Source organism: Ctenopharyngodon idella, chromosome 8 (genome assembly GCF_019924925.1).
Source record: "Ctenopharyngodon idella isolate HZGC_01 chromosome 8, HZGC01, whole genome shotgun sequence".
Taxonomy (NCBI): Eukaryota; Metazoa; Chordata; class Actinopteri; order Cypriniformes; family Xenocyprididae; genus Ctenopharyngodon; species Ctenopharyngodon idella.
Genome location: NC_067227.1, coordinates 28879422 through 28895174, shown reverse-complemented (window position 1 = coordinate 28895174; position 15753 = coordinate 28879422). Strand labels below are relative to the sequence as shown.

General features: G+C 36.6%; 1 long non-coding RNA gene across 5 annotated transcripts in view; it reads left to right on the top strand.

Moving 5' to 3' along the window:
• The first annotated feature begins 1194 nt into the window (after positions 1-1194).
• Positions 1195-15753, top strand: part of LOC127517019 (uncharacterized) — a 99403-nt gene continuing 84844 nt past the window's right edge. For 2 of the 5 annotated variants that reach the window (XR_007931165.1, XR_007931163.1), the window contains exons 1-4: positions 1196-1816; positions 4739-4975; positions 5511-5597; positions 6214-6359. This is a non-coding gene — a long non-coding RNA (uncharacterized LOC127517019). Of the gene's footprint in view, positions 1817-4738; positions 4976-5510; positions 5598-6213; positions 6360-15753 lie in introns of all 5 variants that reach the window. The other 3 variants (XR_007931164.1, XR_007931166.1, XR_007931162.1) reach the window with 3 other exon arrangements.

Genomic DNA, 15753 nt, shown 5'->3' with positions numbered 1-15753 from the left:
AGATCTGTGTGCGATGACAGCAGGAGTACGAAAGGACAACTCACATTATTAAACCGAACAGTGTATCCTTGACAGTAAAAACTACATTTGCTCAAATATTTACTCATGATGGTTCAGATGACTTTAAGATGTCCTGATAGTCACAGCCTTTTCAGTGACAGTGTGAGGGATTGTATAGAGGAATGTAAAGTTACAGCAAGTTACTGTTTAATAGAATTTGACTATACAGACTTTGGATTTGTTTGTATTTTCTGTGGAAAAAATGAAAATGAACATAAATTGGTAATTTATTAATAATTTCACAAATTAATAAATAATATAATTAAATAAAGTCACCAAGAAATCAAATTGCCAGTTCTTATGTTTTATGGAAAATTGCAGTATTTATTATAAATGATTTATCCATGCATATCTTTCTTTTTTTTTTTTGAAAATTAATGTGTCCTCGTAATCTTTAATAAAAAATAACTTACCCGACATCTTGCAGCAACATCTCTTCTCTGATGACATGTTTACTGGCGTGAGGGCGGGACAACCTGTTACTCAAATGAGATCCACAAATAGCAAACCACAGCAATCCAATCAATTCCCGATAGACATAATAAAGTCCCGCCCTACATTTTTTATTGTTCAAGAAGCCATTTCACTTGGATACATGTCACAATAGGGAAGAAAGGACTATTGCAACATGTGTTTTATGCTGACTTTAATATACGTATAGCCTAATGATAAATAATGATGGTAAAACTGTTGTATGGACAATTATGATACGTGTAAATTTCCTTCACACACATTTTTTTAATAGCTAGTTAGATATGTTTCATACAGGCCTGCATTTATCTTTTACAAGTTTTATACCTGGACATTTTTAATACAGTTTAGGACATTTGCAAATCCATTTTATACATCTTATAAGATTTTATATATTTTGTATAAGATTTTGCATAACATTTTCAATATATCTGTAAAAGTCCATATAAGCTGTCCTCCATCAATCATGCAGTGGGAGATCAGTAATGTTCATACCGTGTCTTGTGACCGTGAGTCTCACTGTGGAGACCCATCAGTGACCGGAAAATAGTTTGTATCAGCTTTCACTATATCATATAAAAAGTTAACGATCTGTGATAATGATCATTAAAAACCAAGCCCATTACATGTTTAACAGATATTTCTATTTAGAGAGGTATACGTGCCATCTTTACACTTTCACAAGCACTTTTTATAGGCAGCATGGGTCAGGAAAAAAACATGATAATATTAACCATCCATCATTTCTAGCTGCCCTTGTTGACAGTTTGTGAACACATGCAGACTGCAACTTCATGTGCTTTAAATACAGTACAAAACAACAACAGTGTCATCTAGTGGCAGAACATGAACAGTGGTAGAATATCACCTAAATATTTGTAAGCATTTGTGACATTATGTCATTCGATTTTTCTTGAATCATCCTTTATATGAGGTGATAATAATGGCAAGATATATAGCAATATGTCAAATATATTGGGTCATTGGGTGTATGTGATTTTTTTTTTTTTTTTTGTTATAATGATTATTTTTAAGATGATTAAATATTTAAGGTTAACTGGTCTGATTAATAGACTTTTATGTTATTTTAGGTACAGTCTTTTTTGTTTATTTATTTAAGGATTTTTTTCCCCTTTTCCTCTACTTTTTGCACCACACTCCTGTCCAGTAGGTGGCAGAAATGCACCTTATGTTAGTGTACCAACCACTACAATGGAAAAGCTGGTGTACTACAGCAAAAATGTGAGCTGAGAGCAGGCTGTGTCTGAAATTGCATCTTGCGCAGGTACTTATTTTGAATTACTTCACGACTGCTAAAAAAGTATGTTCTATGTAGTATGAATGTGTGTAGTATGAAAGTAATTCGGATGTACTACATTTGTAATGCTATCTTTATCATGTGACCTACCAGTGTCAGTTAAGTTGCTTCACTGCCATTCACAAATCCTCTCCCATGGCCTCATGGGATAGTAAAGTGTCCACTGTATGCACACTTCAGAATCTTGCTGGAAGTAGTAGGTCATCCGGGTACTTTTTGCCTACTCTTTTATGAGTACTGACATTACCAACAATCAGAGTCATGCGCTGTGTCTGAATATGCCTGTTTTCATAATATATAGTATGCAAAAACAGTATGTGAGCTGAGAAGTATATCCGAATTCATAGTATTCATAAAACAGTATAGGCGAAAAGTACTATAAGTATTTCGAAAAGTAGAGATTTTAAGTGCGCATTCGATGGAGACTTCACTATCCAATGAGGTCACGGGAGAGGATTTATGAATGAAGGTGAATGTGAAAGTGACATGTGAAGGCCAAGTATAGTAACCCATACTCGGAATTTGTCTTCTGCATTTAGCCCATCCAATTTGTGCACACACATTAGGAGTATTGAGTAGTGAACACACACACTGCAAACTGTGGACACACACACCCAGAGCAGAGGGCAGCCATTTTTGCTGTGGCGCCCAGGGATTGATTGAGGGGGTGAACCTGCAACCTTCAGGTTACCAGTCTGACTCTCTAACCATTAGGCCACGACTGCCCATTGGCGGTGAAGCGACGGACCTGACGCCGTAGGTCACATGACAATGACAACATTGTGAATGTAGTACATCCGAATTTCATTCATACTACACACATTCAAAGGCTGCATCCTAAATCACATACTCTCTTGAGTAGGTACTTATTTTGAATAAGTAATTACTTCACAACCGCTAAAAAAAGTGCATTCTATATAGTATGAATGTAATCCGGACGTACTACATTCGCCATTCTGTCATTATTATGTGACCTACCAGTGTCAGTTACGTCACTTTACTGCTCTTTTACTGTGAATTCGGACATACTTAATTTGTCACATACTGTGTTTCACCTACTATATAGTAGGGAAGTATGCGATTTCGGGTGCAGCCATACTATATAGAACATATTTTTTTGACGATGTAAAGTAAGTTTCAAGCCGGATGTAGTACCTACAGACGTGGACAAAATTGTTGGTACTCTTGATAAATCTGATCAAAGATGACTGTAAAAATAAATCTGCATTGTTTATCCTTTTGATCTTTAATTCATAAAATTAGAAAAAAATCTAACCTTTCATTGAAGGAAAAGAATTGAAAGTGGGGTGAAAATCACATTATGAAATAAATGTTTTTCTCCAAAACACGTTGGCCACAATTATTGGCACCCTTTCGATCAATACTTTTTGCAACCTCCTTTTGCCAAGATAACAGCTCTGAGTCTTCACCTATAATGCCTGATGAGTTTGGAGAACACCTGACAAGAGATCAGAGACCATTCCTTCATGCAGAATCTCTCCAGATCCTTCAGATTCCCAGCTCCATGCTGGTGCTTCTTCTCTTCAGTTCACTCCACTCATTTTCTTTAGGGTTCAGGTCAGGGGACTGGGATGGCCATGGCAGAAGCTTCATTCTGTGCTCAGTGACACTTTTTTGTGTTGGTTTTGATGTTTGTTTTGGATCATTGTCCTAATGGAAAATCCAACCACGGCCCATTATTGGATTTCTAGCAGAAGCGGTCAGGTTTTGATTTTTTATCTGTTGGTATTTGATAGAATCCATGATACCATGTATCTGAACAAGATGTCCAGGACCTCCAGCAGAAAAATAGGCCCACAACATTAAAGATCCAGCAGTATATTTAACCGTGGGCATGGGGTACTTTTTATCCATGTGTGCACCAAACCCATCTGGTGGGTTTGCTGCCAAAAAGCTCTTTTTTTTAGTTTCATCTGACCATAGAAGCCGGTCCCGTTTGAAGTTCCAGTCTTGTCTGACAACTGAATATGATGGAGATTGCTTCTGAATGAGAGCAGAGGATTTTTCTTGAAACCCTCCCGAACAACTTGTGGGGATGTAGGTGCTGTTTGATCATTTTTTTAGGCTTTCTAAGACACAAGACTCAACTAATCTCTGCAATTCTCCATCTGTGATCCTTGGAGAGTCTTTGGCCACTCAAACTTTCCTCCTCACCGTGCATTAGGACGATTTAGACACACGTCCTCTTCCAGTCAGATTTGTAACATCTTTAGTTGATTGGAACTTCTTAATTATTGCCCTGATGGTGGAAATGGGGGGTTTCAGTGCTTTATCTATTTTCTTACAGCCACTTTCTATTTTGTGAAGCTCAACAATCTTTTGCTGCACATCAGAACTATATTCTTTGGTTTTACTGATTGTGTAAATTGTGATGAATGATTAAGGGAATTTGGCCTTTGTGTTTCCTCATGTTTATACTCCTGTGGAACAGGAAGTCATGGCTGGACAATTTCATGTTCATGATCACCCTGGTGTGCTAAAAAAAAATGTAAATATGAATGGGAATATACATCAGAGATATTTTACTCATGCCAATGTGTTTTGGAGAAAAACATTTATTTCATGATGTGATTTTCTCCCCACTTTCAATTCTTTTCCTTCAATGAATGGTTGGATTTTTGCTAATTTTATGAATTAAAGATCAAAAGGATAAACAATGCAGATTTATTTTAGTCATCTTTGATCAGATTTATCAAGGATACCAACAATTTTGCCAACGTCTGTACTATACTGTATGCAGTTTCGGACGCAGTGATGGTCATTTTTTTGTGTTAATGCCAATTCACCTCATGATATTTGGCAAGAATCTGATGAAAAAACAAAACAATGAACTAAATTTGTGGCCTCCTCTCTTCCTTCCCCTTCTAGGCCAGGTATCACCTGATGATGACATTTCAAAAAGAGGAAGCCCATTCAGTGAAAGTTTACATGATGTCGGGAAAGTGAAATATGAAAGTTTCGGTTACCCAGAAAGAAGAAGTTTACCGGCCTTTTACTGGAAAAGACCCTCTCGCTCCACCTACACTTCAGTTCCACATATTTCACAAACAATAGAAAGTCTCTGCGGGATGTATTTACACCGCCCGATAGGAAATAAGTGATGAGGTCAGAAATGTCGAGTGGGATGACACTGTACAAGTGAATTTACTTGTTATTGCCAAAAGTTTACAACATTATTTGGGCTGCACTCAATTTTCTGTTTTGCTTGGCTGTGATTGTTCAAACTCTTCCAGTCAGACCATTTCCTGTTAACATTCTGATTTCACAACAGTTTGCATGCAGACACTTTTATCCAAATTGATCAACAGTACATTTAGGGTGTACTATGTTCACTGGTTATCACACCCATATCCTTGATGATTCTAGCATAGTTTTTTAATAATATTAAACACATTTTTACATTGCTGTATACAATGATTCATGCACATACAGATATAAATGGCATGATATATTTCTATGCAGTTTTTATGTTGTTTGTTTTGGTTGTTGATTTATTGTTTTCTTCAGCCCAAAAAGAAAATTCTGTTATTATTTACTCATCCTTGTGTCAGCTCATAGTGAGATAAGTTACATTTCAGTTCTTCACACAAAGCTGTTGTATGGTTTAAGAAGACTTGAGACTGTTTCTTTGTCCTTCTAGGAGCTTGACAGCAAAAGTCACCTTAGCTTTCATTGTGGAAAAGACCTGCTCGAAGATCCTTCAAAAACATCTCTCCTCTAAGAACTGGTGAGTAAATTATGCTAGTTTTTTTTTTTTCCCCCATTTGTTAGGTGAACTATCCTATCCTACTTTTTTTTTTAAATGTTCATGAAAGTGTTAGTTGCCAAAACCATTTTATCAATCAGTATTTTTGCATTTTTTCCTACTATAAATATCTAAACATAATGAACAATATAACAACATCTCAAAACAACATCTAAACAATAACAAGATTACTTTATTTTATAAAATAATATTGTCATTTTTTTTGTTTTAAAAAAAAGAGGCAGAGGTTCTCTACCAAAGGGGCCCCAATAAATCATAAAATTATTTACATTTAGTTATTTTTAGATAATCTTAATTAAAATGCAAATAAATAAATAAATAATAATAAAAAATGTAATGTAATAAAAAAATATAAGATATATAACTGATATATATTGTAATTTAGTTTTTTTTTATGACACCAGAAGTACCAGAGGTACAGTTGAGCTCAAAAGTTTACATACCCCTTGCAGAATCTAGAAAAATGTGAATCATTTTAACAAAATAAGAAGGATCATGAAAATCACATGTTATTTTTTTTTATTTAGTACTGTCCTGAATAAACTATTTCACATAACAGTTGTTTACTGTTCAAAAGTTTACATAGAAGATGCTGGAAAACTGAAGAATCTGCAGGACCTGAAGGATTTTTCTGAAGAACAGAGCTCAGTTTAACTGCTCAGAACAAACAAGGGACTCATGAACAACCATCACAAAACAAAAAAACAGTCGTGGATTATCCAGGTAACCAGACAGCATTAAGAATCAAGGGTATGTAAACTTTTGAATGGGGTCATTTTTATAAATTTTTTGTTTTGTGGACTTTATGTAAAAAACTGTTATGTGAAATAGTTTATTAAGGACAGTACTAAATAAAAAATAACATGCGATTTTCATGATCCTTCTTATTTTGTTAAAATAATTAACATTTTTGCAGATTCTGCAAGGGGTATGTAAACTTTTGAGCTCAACTGTACATATCAGTTTAGACAAGAGGGCCTTTGAATATTGTTTTGGATAATGAGGGGCATTGGAGTCAAAAAGGTTGAGAATCACTGCAATAGTGAAGGAAAAAGAAATAGATTTCTCTGTGCTAGATTTCTCTGTAAATAAGACTTAAGGTTTACACTTTATTTCAATGATCCCTTTTAGACTTTCTGTTGACTATAAGTAATGTTGCACCTACATGCTAACTAACTCTCATTAGAGTATTAGCAGTCTGTTAGGGTTAGTAGAAAAAGGGGTTAGTAGAATAAGTTGACATGTACTCAGTAGAAGTCAGTAGAATGTCTATTGGGGGACCAAAAATATAGTGTATTTAAGCAGGCAATCTAGTAATACTGTTGGTTGACATGAAAGTATAATCAACAGAATGTCTAAAGAGGACCATCAAAATAAAGTGTTACCTACTTAAGTAAATGTTGCTTGTTTTAAGGATTTTTGGATATTTACACACACACACACACACACACACACACACACACACACACACACACACCTGGTTTCCATATTTTATGGGAATGATTTTTACATTTTCAAAAAAATATCACTTTGTGTGATTTATAAGCTGTTTTCCTCATGGGTAACTAAAAAATGTCCCCTCAAGGACAAAGATTTTATATATTGCCATCTTTGTGTGGACATTTTGTCCCTGTAATGTAGAGTTTACCTAGACAGACACACAAAAATTTTTTTCTCAGTGATTTAGCTTTTTTGTTTTTTGTCTGTGGGGATGATTCATTTGTTGCAAGTATTGCCAGCAGGGAGCGCTACATCACACCTAATGATAATAATAAGCCTGGTCTTTAAATTTACACAATCTAGTAATTGCCTTAGTCTAATTCTTAGTCATCACATTTCAAACTTCATGAGCACATGAACTTTTAGATCATTGTCTGTGTCCTTTCCCGAATATTTCATGTTTTTCTAGTAATGTTTCTGTCCACCCTCCCTCGCTCTGCTGTACATCATGGTCCATGGCCCCTGTTGTTTTTTTTAGAGAGGATAACATCCCTCTGCTGACACTCAACAAATTATGTGGAATTGCTGAGGAATTCTCCTTCCTGTCTAATATGACCGTGTTTGTTCCGAGAACTACTCTCTCTTTTTTTTTTGGAATTTATGGGGAATTTAGGCATCTGGGATGGACCTTTGACCATATTTGGGAAATTGAAAAATTAAACACGCAGCTGTACACTTTGGTCAAGCATGTTGTATTTTTTTGTCTTGCTGGTTCATCCTGTAGTAAAAGGCTGAAATGCTCTTGTGATGCTAGACTGGAGTAAATGGTTCCCATGGTAACATTGGAGTCTGGCTGCCACCCAAACCCTGCACTGTGCTGAAACAGACAGAGCATTCTGGGATATAATACATCAAATCTATCACCATCACCTTACCTAACCCTGCCTCCCACTCCCACAGCCGTTTAGGAAAGCAGAGTAGCTTAAGTAACTGCATCAATGTGTTATATTTGGAAATAGTATCCATCACCATTCAAGCATTTTATAATCACTTCAAGTGTTTTAGAGCAGTGCTTCTCAACGGGTTTTGCTTCAGGACGCAGATTTTACGTTTGAAATCAAGTGGTTACTAGAATTTTTTTATTGTACTAAATTGAAGACACATGTCTAAATTGAATCTCACAAGTCTCTGATGCTCAACAAGGTTGCATTTATTTGATCAAATATACAATATAAAACAGCAATATTGTGAAATATTAATATTATTTATGATTTGCATCTAGCATTATTTTTCTTGATGCCTGAGAAAAGCACTGTTTTATAGCTTTATCTCCATGTATCTTCAAGCAGTCCTCTTGGTGTGATGAGTCCTCCAGTATGATGTGTAGCCCACATGACCACTGTAGTTAGTCATCATAAGCCGAAGGACAATTCATTGACCGACAAGTACTATAATCATTCTATGATCATCACGAGAACAAAACACTCTGTAATTTGGAAAGAACAGGCCGTTTGTTGCCAGTGATTCCAAGCATGTTATTCCTGTTGAGGAAGTTCTGAGAAACAGGCCCTTCTATGCTTCGGCTGATCGATAGATGGCGCTGTAGAGCGAATGAACTCTGTGCCTGCTTGGCACATCAACACGGTACAGGTCGTGTGAATCTGGCTTCATCTCAGAGTGCTCTGAATTTGTCATTCAGTGTGTAGCTACAAAGATTTTTTTGTTTTATTTGTTCCATGCTGAAAAGGACACCGGTGAGAAGGAAGTGAGGTCCTTTAATCCTTGCATTGTTTCATGTTAGTATTGTTTGTAACATTTCCACATTCCCTTATAAGGCTCTGTTTCCTACTTTTCTAACTAATGACAAAACAACATCTTGCAATCAGTTAATCTCATGATTATGCAGGATTTTATTTTTTTAGACATCTAATATCTTTACTAAGACGTTATGTGTGGCAGTGGTTGATGTGTCAGTACCTCTTGCCCTTTAAGAATCCCTTTGGCTTTGCTCATGTTAAGGTTCATGAGGAAGGTCAACCCCTTTTTCAGATGCTGAAAGCGCAAAGGTGTCAGTTTTCTTTCAGAGTTACTTTCATATCCCACCTCATTTGGTCTGTGTTATCTTTATATGCCTCATGAGATCTCGTTATGCGGCTCTCTGGAATACTTGATTTTGATTGGTTAATTGCAGCATTCTGCTGACATGCGTGTTCTGTAATGGTTGTTTGAATCAGAGTTGTGAAAAATTCAGAATTAAAGAATTGGCTCCCTTTCCGTTCATAAGTTTGTATTTAAATGGCCACTTCCCATAGGAAGTTGAAATTTGGAATTTGGATTGGAATGACAGAAAGAGGATTTCACTGAATTGTAATACAATTAAATTAAATACAGGTAATGCATTCTGAGAAATGCTCTTTCACACTGGTTAAATTATTATCATTGCTCCTCGGCAAAAGTTAATACAGTAGTGGCCAAAAGTGATGTCCTGCCAATGAAAATTGACATCTTCGCCCTTTATTCAAATATTATAGGCCTAAGCGAGTAAGTGACATGTTAAGGCCTAATATGGTAACCCATACTCGGAATTTGTCCTCTGCATTTAACCCATCCAAGTTAGTGCACACATATTAGGAGTTGTGAGTAGTGAACACACACACACACACACACACACACTGCAAACCGTGGACACACACCCAGAGCAGTGGGCAGCCATTTTGCTGTGGCGCCCAGGGAGCAATTGGGGATTCGGTGACTTTCTCAAGGGCATCTCAGTCATTTCCTTGCGCTATTAAGATTCAAACCCGCAACCTTCGGGTTACCAGTCTGACTCTCTCTAACAGTTACTGTGCAAGTTACATCTCTCTCATTACTTCACTTTCTCTTTTCTCCCACATCATTTTGACTCAGTTTATCTTCTATTGACTGAAATTACTATTTTATGTCCATTTATTTATTTATTTGGTAAGTTGCCAAATTAAATAAACCCAGTTCAGGATGATCAGGACATAGAAGCGTAGAGCATAGATTGAAAAATGACGATGCGTTTCAAGTTGTCATTAAATCAATCTTCCTCCATTTTCTTTAATCTAGCTTTGATTCTTCATGACACATTTGTTCTTAATGGAAAGGTGTCTTAAAGACAAACATGGATTGAGGAAGACAAAAAGCTACAGGAGGTGCTCTGTAACCTATTGGTTCCACGAACGGCCTCTCTGAACTCTTTCTATGACCCCAATTTCATCCTATGTCCGTGGTCTCGTTGGACGCCCCAATCATCCGTAATTGGTTTTGACAGGTCTCTGTTTTGCAGTGTGTGGGAGCACGCTGTCTTTGGTGTACCATGTCCATGAGGTTCATGGGAAGAAGCTAGCAAAACCCGGCCCAAATCTGAACTCCCCCCTCCTCTTGTCTCCTCCTCTCCAATCTAGAGCCATTGGCTGGAATCTCTGTGGCGGAATGCTGCCGGGAGCCCCAACCCTCCCCTTGAGTTCACCCTCCCACCCATTAGGAATTCCAACAGGGCATTGTGGGTGGGATGAATGGGGTCAGAGCCAAGGAAACAAAGTAGGAAGTTTTCACAAGAGTTTAGCCTTTGTTTATGACTGCTTGGTTTTGTTTTGTTTTATCCAAGCTTTATCCAAGTGCCCTGACCAACAAATTATATGTAACACAAATTAATCTTTTTCAGCATTTTGTCTCCACTTATAATGTTTGTAATGCCTTCTTGCACCATAGCTTCTTGCACTATAGTTGAGCATTTTCCACCAGAGTTAGAAATATTTGTTGACCTCTTGGTGGACGTTTTTGGCCTATAAGATCGATCTATCAATCTATCTATCTATCTATCTATCTATCTATCTATCTATCTATCTATCCATATTCCATCCATCCATCCATCCATTGTCTATATTCCATCCATCCATCTGTATTCCATCCATCCATTTATCCATCATCCATCCATCCATCCATCCAATTTCTCACTGTTTTTGCAGTTTTCAGTTTTAGCTTAGTCTGCAGAAATCAGCCAAAGCTAGTTTGCTGGTTTTAGCTGGTTTAAGATGGTCTCCCATCCTTACCTTCTGTAAAGTGTCTAAAACCCTTATAACGGTTTAAGATTTTTTTTTTTTTTTTTTTGCATTGCTATCTAGTGTTATTACTACATATTCATTGAAAAGAGCAGGGAAAATCATGTCTACCATCTTATTGCCTAGCTATACACACCCATTACAATAGTGTGCGTAGCTTGAAAATACACCATTAATTTAATTCTGCAAATCTTTTTAAGCATATCCAAATCTATTTCTAAATTAGTTTACCTTTAATTAAGCAGTTTAAGGATGTTTATTGGCGCCACTGTCCTTCTGGGGGCATCGAGTTCAACTGATGCAAAGCATCTGTACAATCTAACGGGGGGAAAAAAACCTGGCATTCATTTATTGTGTGACGTATTGGTGTCAGTGCATGAGCAGAGACCAGTCGGTGTGTTTTGGTCTCACACCGAGTCAGTGGGTTGCATTCTGTGTGTGGCGCGGGACCCTCGCTCCTCAGGATGCTTTTGTGAGGGCCTCCAAAGAGGCCAAGTTCACAGAGACACAAAAGCGGGTAAGAAAACCGGAGGGAGTGGGGTGACAGGGGGCAGCTATCAAAGGATATCAGCACATTCTTAGAGCCGCTGCTCGCTAATGCGCTGTGATTTGAATAGCAGAGCGGGTGAATGAAATGAAGACTTGTAAAGAAGATGAAAAACTGAATTTGATAATGCATGTCAGGCCTTGTGGAATTCCAGATGCTTTTGAACTAACTGAATAGGGAATTGGTTGTGTGAAATCGTAAAATAAAAAAAAGATCATACGCTTTGTTGGGTTTTAAGAAACATAACGGGAGTTGTTAGAAAGATTGCAAAATCATAAAAGTGCTGTAAATATATTTCATCCATATATCATAAGTGTATTAACAGATAAAGCGCTCTCTTTTCAAACTCAATCAGCTCTTTTTATCCGCTTTTCTTCACAGACAGGCGTGTATCTCTCTCTCTCTTTATGTTTGGGAGTGGGTGAAGAGAGCAAGAGGGGCCCTAAATCAAATAAACATCACAGCCATGATTGCTTCATCTCTGCTTTCCAAGAAAACCAGACATCCAGGCTGAGAATAAACTCTATTTGCATTGTCTCTTCCGGCCGTGGACCTCTAAGTGTCTTTTATTGAATCTGGTCTCATTAGAGAGCTGGACTAGCAGAGATGATGCTGCTATAGACAGCACTCAGCTAAAGCACTTATATCCAGATATATACATATGAACACTACACAGTGTTTTGGATCTGTAATGGATTCCTCACGCCTCTTGTGTCTCTTGTTGCTACAAACTCTGTTGTTTATGGCACTGATCTTGCGGGCTCATTAATTACGGATGAGAGGTTGGTGTCGTGCATCCTGATTTAGTCATAATGACTAAGTTATTTTCGTTGTGATGCGAGGAGAAATCTGCTTTGCAATCTCTCTGCTTAGTTGACAACCTATTTTGATTTTTTGCAGTCAACAATTCTACAATAGCAAAATGTATAAATATCCCTCTGATTAGCATATGACAAATGCCTTCCCTTAAATTAAAGTACCATAGTAACCAGTTTATGGAAAATGCTGTAGTTAATTTACATAATAAAACAGTGGTAATGTAGTGTAATGAAAATAATATGACAAAGATTTTGAAAGCTTCTTATTTAAAGGAGATCCCATATTAATTGGTGCTTGAAACCACTATATTAATATTCTTCAACAATTAGGGTTCAAACTTTCAGTATTAAACTTCAGCAATTAATCAAACATGAATTGCTTCATGTACATATTCCATTCAAACTTTTTGTAAATCATTTCATATTAATTTTTGTTAATAGAATGTTCGATTGTACTACTTGCATACTGAATTTCAATTGCTCTTCTTAATTACATTTTTTTGCGTATTCAATTGTGATTGGTTTTGTATTCTTTGCATATTTTGAATCATAAATAGCCAGTTTTACACTCCACAGTGACTTGATTCAAATGTGCAGCCGATGTGTCATGTGTCATGTGTCATGACATCAGAAAAGAAAGAAAGATACAATTTTTGATATTTCTTAACCATATTGTTAACTGTAAAGAATGTGAGCAAAACTTGGTATCAAATAAGGACAAAAATGCTTAGTTTCAGCCTCCAAGCAGTGAAAAGACCTTCAGTTTTGAAGGAGACCAAACCACCTGCCAGCATTGTCTGTCTCCATGCAGCGAGAGGGAGCAGAGCATGATGGGAGGTGGGATGGTGGGGAGATTTGGTTCTCACAGGCTTCATTCTCTCAGAATTCCCGCCAATACTCCTTTAACACACGCTCACACACTCCTCAATGCTGTTTCACGGCCATTGCCCTTCAATACAGATCTGTGGAATGAGGGAGGTCACGATGACAGAGAGAGAGTTGATTGGTCAGAGTGTGTGTGGAAAGAAAATAATTTTGTTTAGGTATAATATTTACATTAAGTATATATATACTTATAAATATATTTTTTGGTTCCCTCAACAAAAACCCAATAGAATTTTTTCATTGACTTTTGGATTATTGGAGAAAATAAGCTCTATGACAACAAAGTTTATTACTCTTACATGTTTTGTTCAGCATTATAATATTCGCAAATGACCACAACTTTTATGAATTTCGAAGCCTAAATACAATTGCCAGAAGTAAAAAGCTAAATGTAGGCTATAGACTAACACAACAGTCACATGACTTCAACATGACCACCATTAAGCTTCCGTCAACTCTTTCAGTCTGCATTTATAAAACATTTTCCCTGAAAGTTTGAGTTATAATAGTTTGCAAGAGTGTGATTATAAACACAATGAGGCTGTGAGTAGATGAGTTTTCCTGTTCGGTGTAATGTTTAATGTCCCCAACAACCTCTGTAGTCCCATTTAACAACTTGTTAGCAACCTCAGGGTCTCAACCACCACCCAGAATACCATAGCTATAACCTAGAAACTATCTAGAACACCCTAGCAAACATGCAGCAACTACCTAGAATTAGCATTACAATTAATAACCACTCTTTACACTTTTAGCATTGTGGCATGCATGCATTCCTGGTTTGATTTTTTTGAAGTACCTTGGAGTACTATGTAAATACCATGATATGTGAATATATAGTACCATGGTATTACCTCTCATGGTAACACAGTGGTAACTTTTTGTATGAGATAAGAAAAAATTCTAACAAAAATGCACATTGTATTTACTCTGCAATCTTAATTTATAATCTGCCTTTACAGTCCAGTATTACATATGTTTTATAGATTCTTTTTCATTCTCATCATCATATAGGCTTCTCTGTGTTCCCAAATGCCTCTTCCTCAGGAGCAATCCTATTTGTGGAGTCAGATCTTTTGAAGAACTCTCTTAAAAAGCCTATTAAAAGGTCTTAGCAGCATATTGTGTGGCCACCCCTCACCACTGCGAAAGATCAGAGAGTGAGGGTGAAAAGCAACAGAGACAGAGAAAGAAAGAGAGTGAGCATTTGGGGTCATCATAGATCACTTAACTGGTCACATTAACTTGTAACAATGTGTATCTGAAGTGCTTAACCTATAGTGGAGGGCCACTGGCTCCCTTCACAATGGCTTATATCAGCGGTGCACAATACCAGGGTCTCACAGAGGGCAAAAGATGGGCCAGAGATGAGAGCGTGACGGCTACCTCTTCCTTTCTCTCTCCATCCCCATATGCGTTCTCCTTTACGGTCCCCTGTGGCATTACTCCCATGCATCACTGCACAATATCTTCCCTCATTATTTTTCATTTCCACAATTTACCACTTTCTCCTGTCTAATGAGCTCCATGTTGGTGTCCCAGTAACATTTACATTTTTGAATCCTGGTAAATTGACTTTAATGAAACCTATTTATTGCTTCACTTGCATGGCATATTCTTTAACATAAAACATATTAGTGTTTAATTGGACACATTAAGGAAAAAAGCACTTCATTCAGTTTTAATTGAGTGTTTTAAGAGTGAATTGGTGCCATTGGTCACATTACTCATATTTCAGTGACTTAATATTTGCATTTATTCTCATTACACTCATACCATTATGAAAACTTTTCAAACAACAGCTTGAACAAACAGATGAAAATTGTCCTTTCTTTCTTTCTTTCTTTCTTTCTTTCTTTCTTTCTTTTTTTCTTCCATTCTTTCTTTCTTCCTTCCATAAAAGAAGTAGTAATACAGGTTTATAAAGACATAAGAAAGAATAAATGATGACATGGTTATCATATGTGACCCTGGACCTCAAAACCAGTCATAAACCCTTATGACTGGTTTTGAGGTCCAGAGTCACGTATGATAACCATGTCATCATTTCAATGTTTTTTGAAAATTGAGATTTATACATCATCTGAAAGCTGAATAAATAAGCTTTCTATTGATGTATGGTATGTATTTGTTAGGATAGGACAATATTTGGCCGAGATCCAATCTGAGGGTGCAAAAAAATTAAAATATTGAGAAAATCACCTTTAAAGTTGTCCAAATGAAGTCCTTACCAATGCATATCCACTCAGAAAAATAAATTTTTGATATATTTACGGTAGGAAATTTACAAAATATCTTAATGGAACATGATATTTACTTAATATCCTAATGATTTTTGGCAT